Source organism: Stegodyphus dumicola, chromosome 6, assembly GCF_044657685.1.
Source record: "Stegodyphus dumicola isolate Sdum_Otavi_A_Nest chromosome 6, ASM4465768v1".
NCBI lineage: Eukaryota > Metazoa > Arthropoda > Arachnida > Araneae > Eresidae > Stegodyphus > Stegodyphus dumicola.
In genome coordinates, this window is record NC_140773.1 from 155,997,083 (window position 1) to 156,016,614 (window position 19,532).

Consider the following 19,532-nt stretch of genomic DNA (forward strand, 5'->3'; position numbering starts at 1 on the left):
GTTCAACCATATGCATTTCCTTCATACAAACAGGACACACATAATTATGTTCTTCTTGAATTACATCCAACAGTTTTCTTTTCTTCTGCCCTCAACCACTTAAAAAAAAAAAAAAAAAAAAAAAAAAAAACTCTTTCGTTCTATTCCACCAAACACACACTTTGCCATTGGCAGTCATTTTATGATGCAAAGCACACAATATGTGACGTACTTCCTAACTGCCATCCAACAAACATTTTCCCATCAGTCAAATTCACCACAATCATGCAACCAATTACATAATAATAGAGTTTCCATAACATTCAACTACTCAGGTTACTGTAAATGAAACAACTTGTCGATAATCTAATGGGCACCCTTAAATATAGGCTAACTGGGAAAGTAACTCAAATGGGATTCTTTTTTTTTTCTACATTTAATAGGTTTATGTTCGACACAGAACCCATTTTACTGGGAATAAAAAATAATCAACAGTTCTTATGATTAATATACAGTCAAATAATAATTTCTTGGAACTAAAGATAAAATTTATTATTCCCAAATTTTTTGTTAAAGTGTTAGACATTAAAGTAAACTTTGTAAATATGAAATGAAACAAAAATTATGCATAACCTCTGTATACTAGTTTCATTAAAGTGAATAAATAAAAGACATTTCATATATAAGGGAAAACCTCAGAATTAAAAAAAAATTAAATAATCATTTTTACAGATAGAAAGATATGATACAGTCAAAAGTCGTTAATCCGGACTCGTCGGGACTTCGGCGACTCAGGATTATCGATTTTTCCGGATTAGAGATCATCAGTTTAAATCTGGTAAGATGGCATGCAGAAATTATAAAATTAAAAATATGAAACCGTAATTTATGAAATAAAAACAATTATGATCTAAAGGATATCAAAATTTACAGGGAAAAAAAAAAAAAAAGCTTAATATTTGTTTACTTTATTAAACATTTCTTTCAATGTAAGTGGTTTAAGTTGCTTTGTTTTATGTGATAATACTTTCTCTTTATTTCTATAAACAGACATAATTTCTTCTTCAGTTACAAAGTTCCGCTGTTCAAGTCCTACAATTACTGTGTCGAGAATACCGACTAATTTGTCAATCGAAAATTTTTTCGTTTTCAATAACCTCCGAGTCACTTTCTTCTTTATCGGAAGCGAATTATAATGAGGAGGAATTTGATTTAAATCATATCAAAGATGGAGCACATCGAGATGAAATACTACATTTAGTAAAGAATTATAAGCCAAATAAAATAAAAACATCTGCCCTGAAGATAACGATAGTGCTGACAGATTAACTTTCAATTCATTGCGTGCCGCAGCATTTCGGCGTCCCCCCCTCCGAGCTGCAGAGCAGCATGAAATTGATAAACAGATTTCGAAATGGTTTGAGAAACAAAGGATATACCTTTATCCATTTTTAACAGCAATTCCACTTTTTGTTTAATGGACTCCTAAACATATTTTCGCTTTGTAGATCCTTTACATATTAGTAAATATATATCGGAAATTCTATTTGACATAATCGAAAGTTCAAGCTTACTTTTATAAAATAGCTCTAACAGTCTGCAAAAAATAATAAGCCGGATCCAATTGAAAGATTAAGGAACAACGCAATCTGCAACATTACCTGAGTTAGATAATTTTAGCTTAGCTTATACCGTCCGTTATGCATTAAACGCACAAGCGTAAACGTATTTTGCGCATGCACACATGCATATTCGCAGCCGTAAAAGTCTTACTTTAGTCTTACTACAGTCAACACGACGCATGCGCGTTGACTGTTAGAGCGTTGACTGTTAGAGCGACTGTTAGAGCGAAAGTTTGTAGCTTTGAGGTCCGGATTATGGGTGTCCGAATTAATGACTTTTGACTGTATTTAAGTCATTCCTGATTTTAAAATTCCCTCTCAAGATGCCTTTATCAATATTTTGAATGCCCTTAACCATTCCAAATACTATTTTATGGTTTACCAAGAAAAGTATGTAGTGTTTAGAACAAAATAAACATTTATACATGTGATCTATCCTTCCTTTTTGGACCACTGATCAAAAACTAACGTAAGTCTGTGAAATTCAGTATATCCCCCCCAACAGCATCTCTTTCATAGGTTCTCAGCAGGGAAATAATATTACACTGCACACATTTTTTTTTTTTTTTTTTGACAGAGGAATTATCCATAATGTTAAGAATGTAATATAATTTCAGGTTAGTCTATACTTTAGGGTGTCCCTTGGATTATCACAAAGTTATTTCATTTATGGTAACCTGAGTAGTTGAATGTTACGGAAATCCTATTATAATGCAATCGGTTGCGGTGAATTTGACTGATGGGAAAATATTTGTAAGGGTCTATTTCTGCATTGGATGTCAGTTAGGAAGTACATTGCTTATTTTGTGCTGTACAGCATAAAATGACTGTATGTGATGAGATTAATCTGAAGTTTCTATAGGATTTGAAATAAAAGGGGAAAAAAACATTAATTGACTAGTGTGTAAATGAACGTTTACTTAGTAGTCATTATAAGTGTCCTGTTTATACGAAGGAAATGCATACGGTCGAACGTAAAGATCGTTCAGATGGCTTTGAATGGGTTTGTCACAAAGTTTCATGCACAAAATGCCTCCGGCAGTACGGAGGATATTTCTTACTCTTATTTTTGTGAATTTACATGGTGATGGTGGTATGCATATTCTAGTTAAGATAATTTTACAAAGTTTTTTAATGCAGTTAAGAAATTTTGTGCGCGAGAGACTGAAGACATAGAAATTTCTAAATATGGTAAGGAGATATTTCCATTTTATAGTACATATATGCAATAAATTTCATTGCATGATTTAAAATGCAGTTTACTGAGTTTCGATTGGCTACAAATTTTGTTAATTTTTGGTGACGGGTAACTTTGTTTTAATATTAAACGTCATATTAATATTATACGTCATAATTCTCCTAATTTTTTTTAAAGTACAGATAGATAAATTTGTACATGGACAAAGTCAAGGGAGTGCACAATGAAGATGTTGTGCGATTCTCTGATGCTTGTTAAGTGAAAATCGTTGGATTTGTACATGGACACAGAATTTGTGCAATTCTCTGAATTTTTATTTTGTTTTTTTGCAGCCGCCATCTTGAAATTGTGCCTTTCTGGACATCGTAAAAAACCGCCAATTCTCGCCAAGGGGCACCCTTAAATATAATTTTTACCTAATTTCATTCAAGAATCTTAAGTTATATTCATCTCAAAGAGAAGGCCGAGTTTAAATGCTGTTATTTAAGATTTTATTTCTATACTGCTTGACACTGACTGGCCTTTAATTTTTTTTATAGTGGGTCACATTTGTTTTCAGACACTTGTGTTTTTCAGTTTTATTTACAAATGTCAATTACTAAATATTAGCAAAATGGCTTATTTCCTTCCCACACACACATATACTGCTGATCATCTAGTTTAAAACCTGCTTTTTTTGAAAGAAGCCTTTCAAAATATTTTTGATAAAACAAAAATGTATTCAAAAAAATTTTTAAATGAACAACCTCGCAGGTGAAAATCAGCTTTAACCTACACTTTTGGCACAATTTTTAAAATCATGCTAAAGGTCATGCCAGATTCGCCCACATACATTATATTATTTTAAGAAATAAGGATGTGGATTAAAGCACATTTCACCCAAACTCTCATAAGTATTTGGTCATTTTAAACGAACAGATTATATTTAATAAAAACAGAAAAATAATCGGACATTCAATATTTTGTTTGATATCCTTTGACTGAAATGATGCTTTCCATGAACCTGCCATGGATTCAATTAATTTTTTTGTGTAAGAATTTCCATTTGCTCTTCCTACGTAAGAATTGTTTTCAGTAGAACTTTCGAAGAAATATCACATTTTCTTATTTTGTTCAATTCCTTTCTTGCATGTTTAAAAGGATTTAAGTTCAGAGAATATTTAGGAATTTTAGTAATTTCAGGACACCTTTTATGTTAATCAAAAGTGGATGTTTATGGCTGTATTTTTAGAATCATTATTTTTTTTACCGAATTTGAATGTATTTAGCATTCCAAATTTTCTTGCAAATGCTTTCGGGTTACCATTAAGAATATTTATATACTTATACTAATCCATATTATTTTTGATTAACACTAAATTTCTTATTTTATAAGCAGCGAGGCATCCTTATCTTTACTTGAACTTACATGGGGGTATAGTTTAAGTTTTAACTTTAAGCTTTCTCCCCCCCTCAATGCATAACAATATGTAATAGGATTGTCACATTCTTCTTAAGTCAGCTTTTACCATACATTAATTCATCTATCTGCCACAAATACACTAAATTTTGACTTTTCTGCAAATATAACACATGGGCGTAGCCAGCTCAAACTGCTGGAAGGGGGGAGGTTACAACTCCTATGGCTATACTGTTCTACCTATTACAGCATCTTCAAGTATATAGGAATTATTATGTGATGAATATATTGTGTTAATGGCAGTTATATTAATATAAATAATAATTATATTATGAATCTTATTAATAAAATATTAATAATTATGGATATATTGCATTTCGTTATTGTATTTATAATTATTACCTACAATCATACTAAATGCAAAACTCAATATTTCTGTTTTTAAATTAATTAAACATTATTATTAAAATATTAAAAGAATTATGAAATTCATTTTATTTTGGTTACATAACACAACTAGTATAAAAAAATATAAGATAAATATATAAAATCCATATTTCTGTTGTATATAAAGATATTGAATTAAATACATCATTTAATCTGGACATGAAATTAAATTGCAAATAAAAATTAAAAAAAAAAGAAAAAGAAGGCAAACATTTTTCTGGCCTTTCATTTTGGTTCGGCATTTAAAATATACCCGAATTCCACTTTCCCTGTCTGTAAACTGGCAAATATGTATATCAATAATTTTGTCAATTAATATTCCTTTAGTATAATTAATGTTCCTTAATATCAAGGAATTTCTGCACTCTTCCGTCTTAGTACCTCTATTATAATTTTCTAACCGTTTCAAAGCACCTGCGGAACGTAAACATTCACAAGATATTATCAGCAATGTAGCTGCTATGTGCAAAAGCACATTAGTATTTGGTAAAAAGATTTTATTCGAAGCTTTTAAAAACAAAACTGGTGTGCCTGGGAACTTTTCTTTGGGAATAGACATAAAATGCCATTGGCAATGTTTCGTCTCTTCTTTTAGAAGTTTCGGAGAGGGTAAATCACCTTCTAAGGCATTTCTCCCATCTTCTTAGCATGCCTTCGTGGTGTAATGATCAGCATGCTCGAAGCATATTCAAGAGGACAGTGATTCGAGTCCCGGTGAGGGCATGGCTCATATTTTATCTCTCCTGCTTTAAAAAAATACCTAATGTCTCTATAGTAGCTCCTGAACTAAAAGGTGGTGAATAATGATTCTTCACTACCAGGATTTGGCGACTAGGGTCCCCAAAACCTCAGTCACCCTTTAAAAGGAGGAGTATATAAGGTATTTCTCCTGCCTTCTAAGCAAGCCCTCGCGGTGTAGTGGTCAGCACGCTCGACGCGAATTCAAGAGGTCCGTGGTCCGAGTCCCGGCGAGGGCATTGCTCCTTTTTCACATGAGTCTTGCATAAAAAAAACCCTAATGACTCTACAATCTTCAACTCATTTACACGATCAGCGCAAACTGATGGCTGTATACAAAACAGGGATGATGCAGTCTTTTCTAAACTTGAAAATCGAGATTTTAAATGGAAATTGAGATGGTCAAGTAAAGGTATTGCTAAAATAGTTTTATAATAATTAACTCTTTCGCATCGAGAGAGGGCAAAATCTCAATTCCCCAAACATCGAAAACGCCCATATCTAAGCATTTCTCCTGGAATGCCTTTCCTTTCCCCATGACAAGTTGAATATTACAGCGCTAACAATAGCCTGACTTAAGTAAAGCGAGAACTTCTTTCTTCGACGCTTTGACACTGTGTGAAGTTCCCCTTGGGACGGGATTGCAACTTCAGGCATCAAAAGCTAAACACTGACAGTAAACAAAGGAAACAAGGAAGCTACTTTTAATAGCTTCAAAAGAATGATTGACATGTGATTTAACAACACCTGAAAGCAATGAGTAATGCAGTAACGTGATGGGGAAAAGCACTAGGTAGGAAATTATTCAGGCGTTTCGGGCGTCCAGCCGATGTCTGAATGTTTGGGCGTTTGGGGCGACTTCGATGCGAAAGAGTTAAACACAGAATCACAATGAGCATTATATCGATAGATTTGCTTTAGAATGATGTGTGGCAGGTAATTAAAAATTGAAAAATTTTATCACTTATCAAAATTTTCAGTTTCGATAAATACAGTTAAACACACAATGGCACATACCGCATGCAATTTTGAATGCATTAAAAATTAATTTTATTATTATAATTATATCTATTATTATAATATCTATAATTGCATAATAGTCTGAATTTTCAAATGGGGGGATATTGCATTTCCCACAACAGAAATGCTTCTGGTAGAAAATGTTCATTAGAAAATGTACAAGTGTTTGGAGAAAAGAAACTCAACTTTTTTGCACCTTTTCCTAATTTATGCTTTCTTTTTTCAGGGCGTCCCATATTAAGTGATTTGCATTAACCATATTAAGTTAAAGCATTATTTCTGGTAACACAACACATAGCAAAATTTGCAGGAAAAATATAGACTTTAGATCTGATCTGTTACTTTTCGCTTTCGCATGAACAAATTGACCGGATCCCTCATAGTTTATTCCCAAGGGCTGATTGAACCTCGTATAGTGATTCCCGCAATTTAGTAAAATGCTTCGGTTCTATTCGTCAACACGCCTAGCTTGTAGGAATCCTCACTGTGTAATTCTAAGTTGCTGTTAGAAGTGAAGAACCTTAAAAACTGATAAGCGAATAACAGCTTGAGTTCGGGTGACAGGAAGCAACAAGATAGAAGGGAAAAATAACCCTTTGTTATTCCAACTAAAGTTTAACAAAACTCCATCTTGGAGTAGCACAATAAAGCTGATACTTGGGCTTGAACTTAAGAAACTAAGAATTAAACTAAACTAATATTAACTAAAGAGATATAGCCGAAGCTATCAAGATTCTAACAGAGTTGGCCTATTAACATTAATAGACAGCGAAGTTATCAAAGGCCTAAAGTACGGACGAGTGTAATAATAGCTTACGAGAGAGTAGCCTAAAAAGACGGATGCATGCTAGCCAGAATATCTGGTATCTCTCTCACTAAGACCGAAGAACTTTGTGGTTAAATACTGCTCTTCCTCATTATGTATTCAGAAGTGATTCTAAAACTACGTTCTGGCCAGAAGTGGTAAGTTGAAGTTAAGAATTGATAGGAAAGGAAGTTTAACTCAAAATTTAACTGTTAATAAAATTAATATAATCCTTACAAGCTTTAAAACTGAAAAAAAAAAAAAAAAAAAAAAAAAAAAAAAAAAAAAAAAGCAGTTTTAAGAGTTTTGCAAAAATCGATGTTCTACACTATAGAATTAAAAAATTAATAACTATTGTTTTAAAATTTTAGGCCATGAATCTAATTATTTAATGTAAATGAACCATACTTTCACATTCCCTTCCAGGATAACTGTGATACCCTTTAATATTAATATTTAATTTTTTTATGTTATTTCTCTGTTTTGCATTATGATCTAAATGTAAAATGCATTTGTTTTTGATAAATATGTTAGAACTATAGTGTAGAACATTGATTTTTGCAAAATAAAGCCCATGCCAATAAAATTATTTCCCTTGAATAGGGATGTTGTTGATTCATGGTTTTGGCTTGATGTTGACGATGGATATGATCTTACATCAAATTTTTATCATTATAATTAGTATTTCATATATGCTTGCTACTGTTTGTTGAAATCAGTACGGAAAAGTATACAAAGGTTATCTGTCTATGGGAAAGGATGCCATCCCATTTGTGAAGGACTGGGAAACAGGATTGTATTTACCTTATACACAAGAAAAACAATAAAAGCTCTGATATTCTAACCTATGTCGCTATGCTCTGATATTCTAACTATTCCCTGATATTCTAACCTATGTCGAACTAGCACTGTTCAGCAATCTTATACATTTTACACAGTATGCATTTACACACTTATACATTTACACACTAATGGGCTACGTACATTTTTCATTCTATTTCAATTCTCTTGTTTTATACTTCCTTTTAATCAGTATTTATCTGATTATTTCTCCCAAATGCAGCTGCACTAAAAATAAATCTGAAAGCTTTCAGATTTTATATTATGCCCAAAGGGGCGTGGTTTTTTTTTTTATGTTTTGTGTGTTACCTTTATTTAATAAATATCATGTTCTTAGCACTTAAACCATAAAATTCAATTCAACAGCAATACCCCAAATAAAGTAAAAAAGAGCATACCTTTCGAATTTCCGATGCACAATCTCTCGCACTGGAAATAATTACCCACCCACCCCCCCCCTTCGGTACAGTGCTGCCATTGCTCATTTTGAAATGGATGAGTTTGTTAATCAAAAATTCTTTAAAGTTTTACAAAACAAGAAATAGATAATAAAACAAATTCCAAATTTGGGCTTCTAGATGCTCATATTCCAGTGACTACGTTATTCAAAATTTGATGCCTCTACGTATTGTTGTGTTTTCACAATGCGGCAAACATGCATACATTCATTCAGATTCTTCATGATTTAATTTCTTTTAAATATAATGAAGGGCTGTAATGTTTGCTGGCAACAGTTTGAAAAGTGAAACGATGTTTATACTAAACAAACGCAAAATACCAAAAATGAAATTAATAGCCCTTCTGGGAAATTTGCCCCTTTGGGCTAATAATAAAATAAAATAAATTACTTGACAGTGAATGACCTATCTGCATATTTAACAGCTACCCTATTAAATCATTTTAAATAACAATAATTTAAATTGCTAGATGACTAATAAAATCAAATTCATTGCACTGAATTCAACAAAGTTGACATGCTCTCTACATTATTCCAAAAAAAAGTTTAAAATGTATGCTATACTTCTTGACTTAACTGAATTTCGAAATTAATGTAAAAAACAATCTCTCAAAATAATTTTACTAGCTTTCCTTCCCTCTTTTGTTCAATAATTAGATATTATTATATTATATTTAGATAATAAGTAGCAAATCTCAAAATGAAATACCCTAACTTATCACTTTCTTTTTTGGTAAATACTTATTTTCTTTTGGTCCGAAATGAAAGGGCTTTTGATTCTTTAGTGACATAAGCTTAATAGCTAGAGGGAAAGTGGGACCGGATACGGAGGGCTATTCAAAACTGTAAAAGAACAAAAGCTTTACGACTTGAAAGTGTCACCTAACCTTCGAAGCATTTTCCCGCCGCTTGTTTGAAGAAGGTTGACTTTTCCAGATCTTACTTCTAAATTGAATATCAGAGACTGTTTCAGGATTGTTTTTCTAGTTTTCTTGTTGATAAAGAATTTTCTTCTTGCTGATGACTTACTGTATCTATATGCTCTAAATGATTCGTTTAAAAGCTTCAGAGTTAACTTTACTTCAAACTGTTCTTCTAAATCTATTGAATTCTGTGCAATTCCTTGGTGTTAGCTTGAAATATGATTCAAACTTCTTAGCATTTTCAATGGTTCTATGAAATTTGCATTCAGAGATAGTTGAATAGGTAAAAGTATATTTACGGGTACCCCTTGGCAAAAATTGGCAATTTTGGGTGGTACATGGATACCGAGTTTTTGCAATTCTTTGTCTTGCTATTTTTTCTTAGTGTAGCAGCGATTTTTGGCGCTGCTACACAAAGCCAAAATAAGAAGACAAAAAATTGCACAAACTTGGTATTCATGTACACATCACCCTATTTTCACTTAAAAAAAATCCCAGAATTGCACAAACTTAGCATTGTGACCTCCCTTGACTTTATCCATGTACACATCAACTTATTTTCACTTAAAAAAAAAAACAACAGAGAATTGCACAAACTAGGCATTGCGCACTCCCTTTGTCCATGTACACATCAAATTATATTCACTTAAAAAGTCAAAGAAGCGGCCAACAAAAAAATATATATAATCTCAACAAACTACATTTTGAATCAAAAAATGAAATAACATAAAGAAGGAAATTCATTTTTGCACTACACAAAGGAAATATCCACTTACCTTATTTACAAATTAATACGTCTTCAGTGAAACAAAAACTTCCTAAAATTATTTGAACTAGAATCTGTATACTGATGCCGCCACATAAATTCACAAAATAAGAGTCGAAAATATCCTCTGTAGCGCCGCATCGTCTGACCATACCTTCCTATAAACAGGGCACTTAATAATGGCTACTAAGTAAACCTTCATTTACGAACCAGTCAAGTAATGATCTTTTCAAATCGTACAGAAACTTAAAATTAATCTTACCACATTCAGCTATTTTATCATCTAACCCAGAAAACAAGCAGAGTACTTCCTAACCAACACACACGACAAGCCCCTACAAATTCACAGCAATTATGCAATAGATTATGTCATAATAGGATTTCCATAACACTCAATCAGTGGCGTAGCGAGCATAACTTTCGCCTGGGGCAAAATACCTTTTTAGCGACCACCCTCCAAAAAAAACAGTAATATTATGTATAGAACATATTCAGAATAAGAAAATAATGCAAATAATAATAAAATGGTGAATCTGCCATAAAATACTCTAAAATATATTGTTCCATTATTTTCTTCCTTCACGTTTGTACGAGGTTCGTGTAGATTTAGAGTGAATAACGATGACAGCACTTGATGGAATATCGAAACACACTTTATTTACCAATATTAATCAGGACAGCTCCAAAACACTTTTACAGTTGTCAAAGATCTACTAAAAACACACTGAAACAATCAGCGGCACACCCTTAACAATGTCAGGCAATAACGGTGGAGACAGCTTCACTGCAAAGCACCAGAGTACAGTTTCCGACTCTGCTCGGTCGTTCTCGGAACTCCACGTACTCTCGAGGCTCTCCACGCTACAGCTCGCGATGCACTCGACTACATACAGAGCACGGCTCCCGACTCTTCGGTTCAGTCGTTCCTGGAGCACAACACATTCTCTTGACAATGCACTAGCCGCAATAGACTAAAATATTCTTTCGGTGCACTCGACAACCCACTTGGCACTCTCTGACCGACTGTCAACTCGATCAACTCCCACAGAATAACTGACTTGATACTGACGAGACACACTAACTGTCTGCGGACCAGCAGGGTTTATCAAACTTTCAGCTTGTGTTCGAGAACATTCTGGGCTAAACCGGTAAGAATTTGTTCCAGAAGCTTCTCCATCCGTCCATGGTATATCGCCAATTTTGTCACCAATTGGGCGATTTCTTGCCAAATGTGGCAACCCTGCCTTCCCTCACCCTTTTTATGACAACCCTAAACTGCTTTGCAGGGAAGCCGTCTTACTGTGCCTGTACATTTTGTAACAATATTATTAAGAATAGTCACTACCTAACTACACTAGCATTGGATTCGGAAATGTCGGCGGAGAAAGCAGACATACGATGATCTAGAATTAGTTAAAAAGGTATTATCTATTTTACATATTTGTATAATTGTTTTTAAAAAGGTACAATTTTTAAATAATTAAAAGTTTAATATATATTATAGATAAGTAGATATATTTATTAATAATAATATAATAATACATTAATACAATTAATTACTATGTACACATTTTTCTTGCCATTGGATGAAGCAAATTTATCAATTACTTCATCATAGTCGATTATTTCAAATTTTTCTCTTTCCACATTTAAAAATGCTAGATGACTTAGGGAATCTTGTCCCATAGTTGATTACAAATATGTCAAAATTTATTTTAATTTTCTGAACAAAAGTTCATAGCTAGAATTTGATAATGAAATATTAAGGAATACTTGAAATGCATATCTTAGGTTTGGAAAAACATTTTCTCCGTAGATCTGTAATAGAGTTTTAGATTTAGTGTCTTTTCTACTGCGGAGTAACATTTTGCAGTCACATTCCCTGCTCAAATCAATTAGGGGATATTATTATGGCATAAAATAACCATATAATTGACAACCTTTTTAACAAAAGGAAATAGAAGAGATTATAAAGGAAAATTATAACGTTTATGAAGTTGGGAATGTGCAAATTTAGTCTGTGATGATGAAAACTGCGTTTTAGATAAGGAGTAAAGAGCAACGTACAGCATTCCTTTTGTAGAAGGAGATTAAAAACAATTGACACGCTTTGAATGCTTTGGAGCAGTGAATATACGATGTTTCAGCAAGATGATGGAACTACTCTGATATGCGCCCTCAAGTCGCCAAATTTCTCGCCAAATATTTTTTTGTGAGAAACTCCACGCTGCCATATTACTATCTAAATTTTTTGTCTACCTTTTAAACTTTTAGCCTAAAATGTCTCCAAAAACGCGGTTTTCGCACATGCAAAAACTACGTTTTGAACACACAATTCAGCTAAAAATCCGAAACAAAAATTAAAAATTTAGATAGCAAAAACGTAAAGTTTCTAACCAAAAATATTTGACAAGAATCCATGTACACAGCGACATGTTTTAACTTAAAAAAACATCTACGAATTGCACAATGTAGGCAACAAACGAATCTACAAACTACGCAGACCTCGCTTTAATAAATTAACATAACAACAATAAATTTCAAAGAATATCATGTACACAGCATCCTGTTTAAACTTAAAAAAAATTCTACGAATTGCACAATTTAGGCAAGAGAGGAATCTATGATCTACGCACTTCTCGCTTTAATAAAATAACATAACAACAATAAATTTCATATAATACCATGTACACAGCGTTCCGTTGTTCTGTTTCAACTTTAAAAAACATCTACGAATTGTACAGTCTAGACACTAAACAACAAAATAAACTAAAATAAATTTCAAACTATTTAAAAAAACAACAATAACGACAGAAATTCATACTAAAGAACTAATGAACATAACATTCTACAAAATAAGAACAAGGATAAAATGAAATGCACTTACCATGAATTAATGCGTTTTCGAATAGCAGAAATATAAATTTCATACCGCCTTTAACATGCTGCCACGTAATCACTATCGTATTTACATGACAGCCAGACACACTATCCAGAAAATTTATACTATAGTTCACAAATAAATAAAATCACAAATCCCTACTTCTATCATGCACTGCCATTAAAAATAATCTCCCAGACCCTCTTTCCACACTTCCAAATACCCACTACCCCTCAACAGGAAAGCCACAATCATATTTCCTTTTGCCGAACTTCAATTCAACAACTACCATTTTATCTTTCTCTCCCATCTTCTCAGACACAGAGGCGAACCAACGAGCTCCAGCGAAAGATTTTTCAACGTCAACAGGGTTGCCATAGAACACGCAATCGTGCCAAAAACCAGCGCAGAACACATATCGCCACATTTGGTGAAATTAGGGCGTATATTAGAGTTGTACCAAGATGACTAATCGGAAGCCAGGAAGGCCATCAGTCGTTTACAGGAGAGTCAAACACAATCCATTCTAGCGGAAGATTTAAAAGTTTCCCAAAACGTCATTTCCAGATTATGGAATTGGTTTTTGGAAACTGGATATGTTTGAGAAATTCGGAACAATGTTGTGTTATCGTTTTAAAACAAAAAGCGGAAGCTATACGTGCATTAAGTTTTAAAAAAAAATAAAACTATATCTCTATTTTTAGAGAAATAAAGTGGTCAGAAGATTTTGCGGTTGATCTTTACAATATGGTAACTGGTAGTTTGGCGACATTTTGGAGGCGATAAAGGTTACTACCTGGCACTTTGGTAATAATGTGAGCAGTACTCAGTTCCGATTACACATTATTTTGCGTGAGGGAAATGAGAGATCATGGGATATGTCGTGATATTAATGAACGAATTACGGTTCTTTAATCGGAAAAGGGGGGAAATCTGGAAAAAATCTAGAAATTTTGTATTTGGCTTTATTCTGTGTTGTGTGAAACATTGTTCGTGAATTTTTGGATCCCATGGCCGGAACTAAAGTGAATTCGAAATGGGTATTTATGTATGTATTAATTTAGTGTATGTGCTCATTTATATTTTAAGTAGTGTTTTTGAATTTAATTATATTTTAATTAAATGATAGTTATTTTGTGAATTTTATGTTTATAGGAATTTGGTATACGTTTTAGTTGAAGTAAACGTGCATGGAAATAATATAAATATCTGACATACATGTTCTTTTTACCAGGTTTAAAGATTGAGAAAATTGTCATGTATTTTCGTGAAATTTTTCTAATTTATGAGAAAAAAGCAGTGTACATGGATATAGTGAAGAGTGTGCGCAATGGCATTTTTGTGCAATTCTGGGATGTTTTTTTAAGTAAAAATAAGTCGGCGTGTACATGGTTTAGTGATATTTTAATTAAATGATAGTTATTTTGTGAATTTTATGTTTGTAGGAATTTGGTATACGTTTAAGTTGAAGTAAACGTGCATGGAAATAATTTAAATATTTGATACTAAGTATTTGTAATGCTTGCGGTATGAATTCGTTGGTGACATGTATAATGTAATAGATGATTTAGAGGTAAAAGTTTTTGGATATTTTATTTATTTTATATGTGGAAATGTTCATATTTGGAAAGGGTAAATACTTTTCCGCGATCAGGTAATTTCATATATGTTCTTTTTACCGGGTTTAAAGATTGAGAAAATTGTCATGTATTTTCGTGAAATTTTTCTAATTTATGAGAAAAAAGCAGTGTCCATGGATATAGTGAAGAGTGTGCGCAATGCCATTTTTGTGCAATTCTGGGATGTTTTTTTAAGTAAAAATAAATCGTCGTGTACATGGTTTATGCGTATGTGTTATTTTGAAAAACGCGTAAGGAGTATGGTATTGTGCACTTTTCCCAATTTTGCAGTGAATATTTGTCATGATTAAGCAGTTTTGTTAGATAAAATTTCTAGCATAAGTGTAATTCGGCTAGTAGATTGTTGGAAGAAGTGTTCAGTAGATAAAAAGAAAAGAAACATGTCTTTACTTCGTGAAGACAAAATGGCGGAGGGAAAAAAAAATAGAGGGTTGCTGTAGGAGAGTTGGTCGCCAAATTTTCGCCAAAAAAAAACGCCAAGTTACCATAATGTAAAGATCAACCGATTTTGTATGCGAAGATATTTGGTTGATGTACTGCAAACATTTTATTACACATTTTATTAGACAAATCGAGAAAATAAATAATTAATTAGATTGCAATAATTATTAATTTTAAATTTATTTTCCAGAAATCGATCAAAATAAAAACTGAAATCTTCCGGAAAATATTGTTTGGAGACAATTTGGCGCCCCTCTGAGAGCGGTGCCCGGGGCATCATACAACCCTTGCCGTCCTCTCGCTACACCACTGTACTCAACTACTCAGGCCACCATCAATAAAAAACCAGTTAGCGATAAATGAAACAACTTCATAATAATACAAGGGATACCTTTCTCTTTACTGTAACCATTGAACATTATAAATTTTTTGCATATTTTGAATACTCTTTAATGAAAAGATGAATTATTGAATTTCAAACAGAACTGATTGTTACTATGTAGCATCCTGCCCTGTTCGCTTGAGATACAGAAACATTACAATATTTAGCTTAACAGCAATAATTTCCAAATGCAGATGATAATTCTTGCGATATGTTTTCATTTTAAAGAAAAATTACATCAAGAAACATCATCGGTTGATCTTTACATTATGGTAACTTGGCGATTTTTTGGCGAAAATTTAGCAACCAACTCTCCTACAGCAACCCTCTATTTTTTTTCCCCGCCGCCATTTTGTCTTCTCGAAGTAAAGACATGTTTCTTTTCTTTTTATCTACTGAACACTTCTTCCAACAATCTACTAGCCGAATTACACTTATGCCAGAAATTTTATCAAACAAAACTGCTTAATCATGACAAATATTCACTGCAAAATTGGGAAAAAGTGCACAATACTTTACACGTTTTTCAAAATAACACATACACATAAACCATGTACACGTCGACTTATTTTTACTTAAAAAAACATCCCAGAATTGCACAAAAATGGCATTGCGCACACTCTTCACTATATCCATGTACACTGCTTTTTTCTCATGAATTAGAAAAATTTCACAAAAATACATGACAATTTTCTCAATCTTTAAACCCGGTAAAAAGAACATATATGAAATTACCTGATCGCGAAAAAGTATTTACCCTTTCCAAATATGAACATTTCCACATATAAAATAAATAAAATATCCAAAAACTTTTACCTCTAAATCATCTATTATATTATAAACGTCACCAACGAATTCATACCGCAACCATTACAAATACTTAGTGTCAGATATTTAAATTATTTCCATGCACGTTTACTTCAACTAAAACGTATACCAAATTCCTACAAACATAAAATTCACAAAATAACTATCATTTCATTAAAATATAATTAAATTCAAAAACACTACTTAAAATATAAATGAGCACATACATTAAATTAATAAAAATTACCTTACAATCCTAATTACTTTAAACTAAATCATTGCTAATAACAATTTTCCCAATAATACCAAATTTCTTTCCACCTTACATTTAGAACAATGCATAAAAATAATATCCTCAAATAATTAAAAATACTAACTTACCTAATCTTCTTCAGAATCTTGATTACGTGTCCGATAAACTTTTCTTCTTTCTCTTTCAGGATCTTTAAAATCATACTTATATTTCACAGCAAGGTACCAGGTAAAATAAATAACTTAATAAAACATCTTTATTTCTATCTCGCACAACCTTAAACAAACATTTATTACTACCCTTTTCAATACCACTAAATACCCATTTCGAATTCACTTTAGTTACGGCCATGGGATCCAAAAATTAACCAACACTGTTTCACACAACACAGAATAAAGCCAAATACAAAATTTCCAGATTTTTTCCCGATTTCCCCCCTTTTCCGATTAAAGAACCGTAATTCGTCCATTAATATCACATGACATATCCCATGATCTCTCATTTCCCTCACACAAAATAACGCATAATCAAAACTGAGTACTGCTCACATTATTACCAAAGTCCCAGGTAGTAACCTTTATCGCCTCCAAAATGTCGCCAAACTACCAGTTACCATATTGTAAAGATCAAACACATCATCTACCAAAACATCTAAAAAAAAATCTGGAGCCCACGAATTATTATTATTATGCGAGTTATTGATAATCCCTTTTTAAAAAATTATTGCAATGACTATTTTGATGATATTCACTTTACAACAAGCAAAGTTTAAAATATAGAATAAACAGCCTGCTAGAAAGAATTTCGAAGTCTGCATTTCAGTATTTAGTACGATATGTACGCAAATTAATTTTAAAAATACCCAGATTAGTGTTTGTTTCCAGTCGCTTGATTACAAACAAACGTGAGCTATTGTAAATGCTAAATTATTTTCACACTCAGACAATACCTGCACAGTGGGATGAAAGCTGCCCACATGGTATTGTGGTTAGGTGAGCCTTCTGCAATACTGACGGGCTCAAGTTCGAATCCCGGAGAATACATGGATGTTTGTAAATGTACAGTGTTTTAGCGGCATGGGAGCACATTAAATACATGGAGGGCCAAAAGTCCTCTTGAGAGGTTGGTGGTAGGGAAAGAGGGGTGGGAGACCCTTAGATCGTCTCCCTCAGGTGCTCTTCGTCAAAATTGGGGTGGAACTGAGCGAAGTCGTTTTGTCACCTATATGATGCTCAAGACTCTTACCAATGACAGGTTCTCCTTGCCCTGATGAATTCCATACGCTTGTTCTGATGTTACTATCAGACAAGTAAGGTAAGTCACAACTTTCATGTTTAGAAAATCCCAATTTGTCAAATAAGAATAGTTAAAGCGAATTCTAACTTGCATATGAACAGGGCTCACACGCAATTTATAGTTCTAAATTAGCTAACTTAAAAAAAAGATATATGCTTTCAAATATTTGAAAATAGAAACTTGGATCATTTATTTAATGGGGATAAAATGTAAATTAAAACTTTCATCTTCTTTAACTTTCGCCAGTTTCGTTTACAAAACGTAAAAAAAAAAAAAAAAAAAAAAAAAAAAAAAAAAAAAAATATTCATTACATAAAGAAAATCGTTAAATTCGAATTCGTAAGTCCAGATTAGACTTTGGTAGATAAATTTAAAAATGTTATTACTAACCTTCTTATTTTACTTTTAAAGTTCTTATATGACTTATTATTTATAAGTTCAGTTTTTTTCTTGCTGAAATTCTATTATTTTCATTTGTGAGTGATACAATATGACACTTCGTAACAAAATTCTTTACGAAACAGTAATATCCATTTAAATTTGAGTAAATAAACCAGCCATTCAAACTTCGTTCCATCTTAAAGTTGCCAGATATATCATTTTGCAACACAGGTACTGAATATATCACGGTGGCAAAGACCTTGTCATGGAAATGAGAATAAAAAGAATACACCTCAATGTCTGTATGTATTTATGTGATAATTTAGAGGTTTGCAGTCGTGGTACGTTGATTGAATTTAGCAAAGAGCTGACTGGAGAAGATGACACCAATCCACTTTTTAGTATTGGCCGAGAAAACTGCTGCATTGATATGACAGGAGGGAAAATCACAACTCGCTTGATTTTTATTTTGAACAGGAAAAATTCTTCATAAATAAATATTTGTTTCACTTGTACAACATTAGGAATGTTAAACTCAACCCCCAATTTCTATATACGCAGCTTTTATTTTAGATACTAGAGAAAGAAGCTGACCAAGGACCAAGGAAGGTTTCAATTAGGAGGTTCCTAGGCTTAATGGCTTTATCACCACATTATCAAAGATTAATTATTATCGCCAAAAAAAGCGTATCGCAAAGAGGTAAATTTAGTGTCGAATTATTAAAAATAAACAAATGGTAAACTGCTGTCCACAGTGCAAAAAGATAAAAACACTGAAGGACTTAATTTAATAATTTTAATAACGAAAAAGGGCCAGAATTGATTTTAAAGGGTTACATCATGAATTTTGGAAAGATTCTATTTCCTTGATCAGTAGTCATGTGGTGTAACAACACGAGAAAGGAACCACTCGCAAAAGGTTATCCAGGCAAGGCCAACTAGTAGATATCTAGTTGGCTTTGATCCAGGTCGCAAGTGATTCGGATCGGGCGAGGGAGAGGTAGAGGAACTCGTTAGGGAAGTTAGATTTAAAGAGACAGGGCCAGATCTGAATCTGAGGAGAAACTGAATTGATAAATAATTAAGTAGCTTGAGAAAGAAGCTGTAGATCAAGGATCAAGGAAGGGTTCAATTACGAGGCTCATGGGCTTAATGCCTTTATCCCCACATAATCAAAGATTAAATAATTATCATCAAAAAGAGGGTTCGGTAAAGAGGTAAAATTTTGTATCGAATTGTCAAAATAACAAAAGGTAA

The 19,532-nt window shown here is 32.7% G+C and overlaps 1 protein-coding gene across 6 annotated transcripts in view; it reads right to left on the reverse strand.

Annotated features, from left to right (window-relative positions):
- Nucleotides 1–18,760, reverse strand: part of LOC118196321 (syntaxin-1B-like) — a 177,756-nt gene extending 158,996 nt beyond the window's left edge. The window contains exons 1-2 of one of the 6 annotated variants that reach the window (XM_085819082.1): nucleotides 18,285–18,760; nucleotides 12,879–12,946 (exon numbers count right to left, since the gene is read on the reverse strand). The gene's annotated coding sequence lies outside the window, so the exon portion shown is untranslated. The remainder of the gene's footprint in view (nucleotides 1–12,878; nucleotides 12,947–18,284) is intronic. The other 5 variants (XM_085819085.1, XM_085819081.1, XM_085819084.1 and 2 more) reach the window with 5 other exon arrangements.
- Nucleotides 18,761–19,532: the final 772 nt, after the last annotated feature.